Raw genomic sequence first — 9,012 nt, forward strand, 5'->3', positions numbered from 1 at the left:
ATTAACATATGTTATGTTTGAATTAATTTAAGTTGATATAATTAGTTAGTTTGTTGTAAACGAGCCACGGAGGTTCTGTTTAGGGTTTAGTTGATTATTATGATAGTTTTAGATGATTTGTATATGCTTTTAAATGAGTTTGCAGGTTTTTGGTTTGTTAGTATTATATGGGAAACTCTGCCGAATTTTAGATTGAGTTTCTAGCATATTATTCTCAGATAACATAAAATTCATAATCTCATCTTCATTCATTGATCTTCGTCCCGTAGCAATAAGTAATCGACTTCATTCGTCTTCGTCACTTAGCAACAACTCTTAATAATTATTCTTTTTTTTCATTTCGTTTAGCGAAATCAATGTCCAATCCAAGTAGAGATTGGATCACCGAGAACAATCGGTTGTCCTTGCAGTATAAACTCGGAGTTAATGAATTTATCCGCGCTGCAAGAAGATTTCCGAACGATAATTACGAATATCGATGTCCATGCAAGCCTTGCAACAACGTGAGATGGCACGACATTGGGGTTGTAAGGCATCATCTGCTAAACAAAGGGTTTACCCCGGGTTACACAGAATGGTATCATCATGGCGAGGTCGTGCGTTCCGTCGGTCATCTTGAAGAAGTCCCCATCGGAGAAACAACCCAGAGAGGAGTTGGAGGAATACATGCTGCTGTGGAGGATATAAGAGATCACGAGGATTTCGATGGTGTTACGGAGCCGGCTCCGAGCGATGTGCGTGCGGAGGAGCAAGTGGAAGACTTGTTCGCTGAGTTGGAAGCGGAATTGTACCCTGGATGCAAGGAGTTTTCGTCGTTGTCATTCTTGGTTCAGTTGATGCACCTTAAAGTCACGAACCATTGGACGAACAAGTCGTTCACAGAACTGTTGCAGCTTTTGAGGAAGTCTCATCCAGCCGGTAATCGAATACCGGAGAAGCACTACGAGGCAAAAGCGAAGCTGAAGCGTTTTGGCATGGGATACGAGATGATCGACGTGTGCATTAATGACTGTGTCCTATTCCGAAAACATCTCGCGAACGTCGACGTGTGTCCGATATGTAACGAGAGTAGATGGAAGCCAACTGGTAAGAAGATACCGCAGAAGATATTGCGATATTTTCCCTTGAAAGATCGATTGAAGCGACTGTACGCATCTCGACACACGGCGCTTCATATGGAGTGGCACGAAAGAGATCGCGTCAGGGAAGCTGGCGTTCTACGACATCCTGCTGATGGTACCGCGTGGAAGAATTTGGACGAGAGATACCCAGGTTTTGCTGCAGAGCCTCGGAACGTGCGGCTTGGGCTAGCTGCGGATGGATTCAACCCGTTTGGGGATATGAGCCTATCATACAGCATGTGGCCTGTAGTATTTACGACGTACAACTTGCCGCCTTGGTTGTGCATGAAGAAAGAGTACCTGATGCTAACGCTTCTGATCCCGGGGCCCCATTCACCAGGAAAAGACATGGACATTTTTTTGCAGCCTGTGTTTGAAGAGTTGAAAGAACTGTGGGAGAATGGAGTCCGCGTTCGTGATGGAGCCAGAGATGAAGTGTTTCGGTTGCGTGCCGCGTTACTTTGGACGATAAACGATTTTCCGGCTAGATCGTATTTATCGGGATGGAGCGGCCAGGGGTATCTCGCTTGCCCTACGTGCAACTTTGACACGCCGTCCCTAAAAATCAGAAACAGGATCGTCTACTACGACCATCGTCGGTTCTTAAAAAGGCGTCACCGATTGAGGAAAAGCAACGATCACTACAAAGATAAGCACGAGAAACGAAATAAACCCGAGAAGTTGACTTGGGACGTTAAAACATTTTGTCAAAAATAGAGCTAGACCAGAAGGCTCTATTGCTGAAGCTTATGTTGTAGAAGAAGCTCTAACGTTCATTGCAAGGTATATTGAAGATAAGAAGGTAGTTGAAGAAGTTCAAGTGCGAGAGCTCTCCGTTTTTCGATCCGAGATGTGTGTGCCTTATGGGATGATGAACGCGATAGTATTAGACGATGAGCAAAGAGAAAAAGCGGAGTGGTACATCTATACCAACTGTCCTGAAGTGGATCCGTATTTGGTGTAAGTAATCGATCCACTTGCTTCTCTAACTTATTTCATTGTTGTATTTTCTTTACGCAATGTTTTAAACATGCAACAGCGAGCATTTGGATTTCCTGAACGAATCTGGAGTTCGCGATATTGAAGCGGAGCATAGAAAAGGGATTCAAAGATTGGTTTGCGAACAAGGTAATAACACAATAACCCGGTTTTTTATAAACACATAAGTGCTAACCAATACTTTGTTTCGTAATAACCAGATTTTTGAAATGAAAGCTAGTGGGTCTGACGTGTCTGACGAGATCTACTCGCTTTCTATCGGTTCCCTTCAAGTCGCTTATCAATATCCATGCTGCTTTGTTAACGGCGTGAAGTTCATTACTCATCGTCGCGATAATCAACGAGTCACTCAAAATAGCGGTGTATGTGTGCCTGTGGATGATTTCACTTACTACGGTCGTATGGAAGACGTCATAGTGCTGAATTATAGGTACGACTGTCGTGTTGTATTATTCAAATGTATATGGTACGGTGACAAGCACGATGCTCGGCGACTAGTTCACAACGATAAGACTACTGGAGAAACGAGTGCTTTTACCGCGAAACAGTGGTTTACAGAGGAGCCGTACATACTCGCAATTCAAGCGAAACAAGTCTTTTACATCAAAGATCTTGTTTTAGGTGGTAACTGGGAAATCGTTCAGGAATGCTATCATCGAGGGATTTGGGACGTTCCTGAAGTTGACCCCACCACCTCAGCCTCGATTCCGTTGACAATAGAATTGTCAAACATCGATCGTCTGAATCATCGACATGAAATCGAAGATGCTGAGCTAGTAAATATCGTTGACGATGGTGAGGAAGACGATGATGATCATGAGGAATGCATCGTTTTTTAGGGAGAAGATGTTGATGTTGATGTTGATATAGGTAGTGATGACGATGAATGAGAACTATCTATGTAACCACGGTTTTCCTCCGCCATATGTGAGGTTTTATAATAAAATATATCCGTGGTGTCACCCACGTTTTTGTATGATGTTGTTTCCTTTTGTTTTGTGATGTATGTTCACAAATGTTGTTTTATTTTATACGATGTCAATTTACAAATGTTGTTTTCATTTTATAGGATGTCGACCGCTTCAGGTTCTGGTGGAGATTCGCCACAGAGACCGGATTCTCAAGGTCCGCCACAGGAACCTGAGTCCCAAGGTCCTAAGAAATCAAGGGGACCAACAACCGGCTCGACGTCGGCGCGAGCAACACAGGGGGTATCGGGTGCGAAGGTGGTCAAGTGGGACCCAATAAACCAAACATTCTATCAAGAGATAAGGAAAGAAAATAAAAAAGTTGGACTATTTAACAACCGCCTCGGTGCTTTGGTGAAAGCACATATCCCGCCTACGACTCGTGATTGGAGTGAAGTGACGTCACAGATGTTGGCTGCTATTTTGAGCGCACTTCATTCCGAGTTCAGATTTGTGTACACGGATCTTGACACCGACGAGGATCTGCCTGCGGATTGCTTTCAGAATACGATTGATCAGGCTATCATTCGGAATGCCAAGATCAGGCGACGTAACCAGAAGTCCAAGCTATCAGAGAAGTTCAGATTGGAGTTTTGTGGGAGCACTGAAAACGCTAAGGCGGAAACACCACCGGGATATAAGAAAGAGGATTGGGAGGCGGTGGTAGACGAGTTCGCGACTGACGATTGGAAGGTACGTAATGTATGATTGTAATAAATCACAATATCTTTATCAGATTGAATAATGACAAAATTAATTATTTGCAGAAAAAATCTACTCGCAACAAGGAGAATTCGAAGAAGAAGAAGACGAGGTCGACTCAAGGATCTCTTTCTTTCTTGGCTCATCGTCATTTGAACGTAAGTTATTCTAATTTTGAAATACTTAAGTTGAAATAAATTCAGTACTTATATTTTCATAACAATTACAGAGTAAGGATGATGGGACTTTGGGCTCCGCGTTAACGACGTGGGAGCAAAAACACCATAATAGAAAAGGTGAATGGACGACAGATTGGGCGAGCCGAGCACATGTAAGTCATATGTTATAATTAAGAGTACGTTACTTACATGATAATTAATTTTTAATAATTTTTTTATGTGTAAAGGCGCGGATAGTTACTCTACTGGCGGATCTTCAGCGACAAGCAGAAAAGCAAGGCGTAGTCTTTGACCAGGACACCGCAGAGGAGCACGCGATGCTAGAAATTCTCGGGAACCGTCAAGATTGGTACGTTGGAATAGGTCCAACGGTCCCGAGAACATCTTGGGCTATTGCTCAGGCTCAGGACGAAAGCTCGTCGTCAGGCTCAGGCTCGTCGCGGCGCCGCGTTCCAGATCCAGTGGTTGGCGAGCTCCAAGCTCAGGTGGCGGCACAACAACTCGCTATGGCGGCACAACAACAGCAGATGGAGGAGATGCAGCGACAAATGTTCGCGTTCACGCAGCAGTTTTCGCCCTTGCCTCAGATGTCGTCCGGCACGATGCCACAAATGCCGCAGATGTCGCCCGGCATGATGCCACAGATGCCTCAGACGACGCCGCCGCCTCAGATGCATCCTATGCATCAGACAACGCCGCCATCAGTTTCAATGGCAGATGCTCAGACGACGCCGCCAGGTTCAGCAAATTACCAGCGAGAGCGTACGAGCGGCAGTGAGCGTACGAGCGGAAGTGGACGAGGAGGTAGCAGCAATTCTGGAGGAAGATTTGGCGGAAGAGGGAGTAAAATATTCAAGGATTGGTTTACAAACCGAGGAAAAGGAAAGGGAAAAGAATGAACATTTATTTTAATTATTTGTCGTACATTATATAATTATTGTAATCGAACAACAAATGGTTAGTTTTTATTATGATTATAAATATTAATTAATGAATTTTCTAATTAATAAACTATTTAGTTATTTGATTACAATTATAGAATTCGTAATTAATGAATTTCTAATTAATAAATATTAAATAATAAATAAAAAAAACTTAAAAATAGCTATCGGGTGCGACTAGTCGCACCCATAAATTTGGCGGGTAGGCCAACGGGTGCGACTAGTCGCACCCAAAGACTTGGCGCGAATGAATTTGGGTGCGACTAGTCGCACCCGTTGGCCTACCCGCCAAATTTATGGGTGCGACTAGTCGCACCCAATGGCTTTCGCGCGGACTTTTTTGCACATTTTTTCTGACTTATGGGTGCGAATATGGGTGCGAATATCCGCACCTAAAAGTCGCACCTAAAAATCATGACCTTCGGGTGCGACTAGTCGCACCCATGACTTTGTCGCACCTAAAGGTATCAATGGGTGCGACTTTCGACCTTTGGGTGCGAAAAAAGTCGCACCCAATGCTGTTTTTTGTACTAGTGTAAATCTAAAGATTTACCCATCTATTTATCACAATTCGTGATTAGAACAATCATATATAAGAAAAAAGTAACCATGAAAACTAACATAAAAACTTAACGTTATATTGTCATTTTTCGTCGAGGAAAAACTATACTTCAATGAATAAAAATGACATGAAGGAAATGGTTTCAGCCGATCAAGCTGATTTTAAGCCCAAAACCTACTTTTAGACTCAAGGCAAAAGGCCAATTAAAGTTGAAGACAACATAAAATAAAGAAATGCACAACACGCTACTAAAAATAGTATTTTAGAATCGACAAGTTTTCTAATTAGATGCGAAATTTTATTTTTATAAGTGCTTGTCGCTTTTAAAGGTTTTTATAGCAATTAATCTACTTCTTAAAAATAACTCTCGTTTTATCATTTTTTTTAATCATTTAGAAGAAACCAATCACTTCTATATGTACAGCAAATTTTAGAAGCGATTAAACCGACATTATTGTTTGGCCTCGTATGCGTCACACTTACCAAGTCTGAGAGGATTGATACCGTATTAGAGGTTTAATTCCGAAATTATTGTCTGGCCTGGCTTAGAAGACAGGTCTCATCGAGAGACTGATCTTGTCCGAGAGGCCGGTCCCATCAAGAAGGTTGTCTCATCCTAGAGGGCCGGTCTCATACAAAAAGACGGTCTCGTACTAAAAGTATCCATACCATCCGAGAAGGACCAAATTTTCCAAAGAGGCTAGTCTTATATTAGAAGGGTCGCATCATCCGAGAAGGCAAGTCTTATCTTGGAAGGGTTAGTTCCATCCTTGGCTATGGCCATTCCCGGCCCATCCAGCCTCGAAGACCCATTTTCTTCCCCAACTTTACTTGGCTCCTCCATAAATACCAAGCGTTTCTCGACGGTTAAAGTTAGACTCTTTTGGCCCAAAACTTTGTCTCTCACACTTTTTACTATCAGTCTCTAAGTCTAAGACGTGAGACAAGACGCCTATAACTATTTCCTCCACCTTATATTCAATTTGACTATTATTGAGTATTAGAGCGTGCGCTAGAGGAAATCTCACTACACATTGATTGTTTACTTTTCCTTATTTTCTTAGGTGACAGAGCTTTAGAGTACAATTTTTCGGCGAGAAGAGAATGATGGGAACAAATAATCGACATCTCATTAGTATAAGTGGTTCCTCGAGTCCGTCTCATCCTTTGTATAGTCATAAATGTGAGTCCTTAAAACGTTATTATATAATAAGAAATAAGTGGTCTAGAGTCCATATTTCACAAACATGTTAAAGAGATCGATGGAGCAGATGAAGAACAATAGTCACGAAGAGACATTGCGAAGAGTGACAGTGGTATACGACATTGTGTGTCGAGAAGCAGCAGTTTACAATAGTGTGCAATAGGACGTAAGTCAGATGCGAGGTGACGTTAGATTCAAATTTTAAATATATTATTTTTAAAAAAGTTATATATTCTCAATTTTTACAAAACTCAAATTTAACGGCTTGTGAGTCGTATTTTTTTTCTTCCAAATCTCTTATTGAAATCTATGTATATATATTATAGCAATACTTTGTTGAGAAATTGCATAAACTACCACCATTTAATAAGTTTTTTCCAATTTTTCACCAAAAGCTTAATTTAGCCAAAAATACTAGTAAGTAACTTGTACAAATACAATTTTACCCTCATGTCAACAATTGACATCTGTGAGTTTTGGATTCTCTGTTTATTGACATAAATATCAACAATCGACAATTGTTGACATCAATTTTTTAGGGTAAAATTTTGGAATCAGACCCGCGATTAATGTGTATTTTTCAAAAGTGATTTAGTAGTATTTTTGGCCAAATTAAGCTTTTGGTGGAAAATTGGAAAAAAATACTACTAAACCACTTTTGAAAAATACAATTTTACCCTAAAAATTGATGTCAACAATTGAAGAAAACTTATCAAATGGTGGCAGTTGAGGCAATTTGTTTTCATCAAATAATATTAGAGAAATTGTCTCAACTACCAACACTTGATAAAGTTTTTTTTTTTTTTTTTTTCCAATTTTCCACCAAAAGCTTAATTTGGCCCGAACACCATGAGCAGCAGGATGAGTAGAGAACAATATTCCATGCCATTGAAAAAATACCATTAAAAAAAAATACTAGTAAACCATTTGAACAAATACAAGTTTACCCTAAACCTAATGTCAACAATTGATATCTTTATATCAACAATGCACATCTATTATTGACATATGTGAGTTTTGAGTTCTCTGTTTATTGACATAAATGTCAACAATCGACATCTGTTGTTGATATCTATGTCAACAATTGACATCAATTTGTTGAGGGTAATTTTGTAATTGTACAAGTGGCTTAGTAGTATTTTTTTTTATCAAATTAAACTTTTGGTAGAAAATTGAAAAAAAAAATTATCATACTTTCAAGTAATTTCTCATAATAATACTTCTCTTTGCAGAAAGCTCCTTTTTTTTATTTTTATTTTAATTTAGATGTTTGTATTGTAACTTTTCTTCATGCGGCAGGTAGTGTAGGAAGGGGAGAAAGAAGAGTGTCGTTTTCTCAAAGTGGGACCCACCCACGATGGGGATTCCACGAGGGGTTTGCTTGGTGTTGGTGGACAAAGCGCTGTCTTGATGGCGATTTGCCATTTTTTTATTAAAAAAATATTTATTTCCTTTTACTTCTCTGTGTTGACGAAACCAGCTACGTCGTTTTAGTCTCTCCTACTGTCAGCCGTACACGTGGCACTCATCCTCCGAAGCCCCGTGTCACAAGATTTAAGTAACGTGGTCGGCAGGGGAAGAAAAATCTATGAGAAGAGAACATATAAATTATCCCATCTCCGATAAAATAAAAAAATTAAAAACATGAACTATCCCATTAAAAAAAGAGAGAACATAAATTATTAAAAATACAAAAAAAAATATATATATATTAGAGATTGCTTGTGATCCTACAAAGTAAAAGGGTACTTGGCGAATTCTTAGTGGATAAAAGAATGCAAAAAAAAAAAAAAAAACTATTCGATATTTAATTGTATATAAGTATAACCAGTTTTATTTTTAATGAATGATAAGTTGGACCCGATATATTTCGTTTTATTATCAACACACCACCTAAATATCAATAAAGTTTCATTTATTGAAATTGGAAATAGATTCAAGAATTTTTCCGTAGGCTTAGTAGCAATTTAGTGACCACTTTATTTTTCAATTAAATTGGCTGCGAGGCCACGTCATTATCAATATTTAAAAATAGACCAACTATCGTGAAGTGCGCCTATTGGTCTAATAAATCCCTCGAACTGCTACGTCTCCTGAGATTTAATGATGTATAAATAAATAAATAAAACTATCAAACATTTAAATGGTAGTTAATTTTTTTTAAAGTGTTTTCCCACTATTTCATGTAATAGACTGATAAAAGTAAGATAAGTTGGTGATTTGTTCCCTACTTCACCATGGATGAATATCAGATGATCATTTTCACTAACATTTTAGCGACACACTCATATATTTGGCAGAAAATTATTCTCGAGGGAATAGATGATTGATTAAAC

This window comes from Urtica dioica, chromosome 10 (assembly GCF_054948205.1).
Source record: "Urtica dioica subsp. dioica isolate 48M chromosome 10, U.dioica_male_clone48M_v1_H2, whole genome shotgun sequence".
NCBI lineage: Eukaryota > Viridiplantae > Streptophyta > Magnoliopsida > Rosales > Urticaceae > Urtica > Urtica dioica.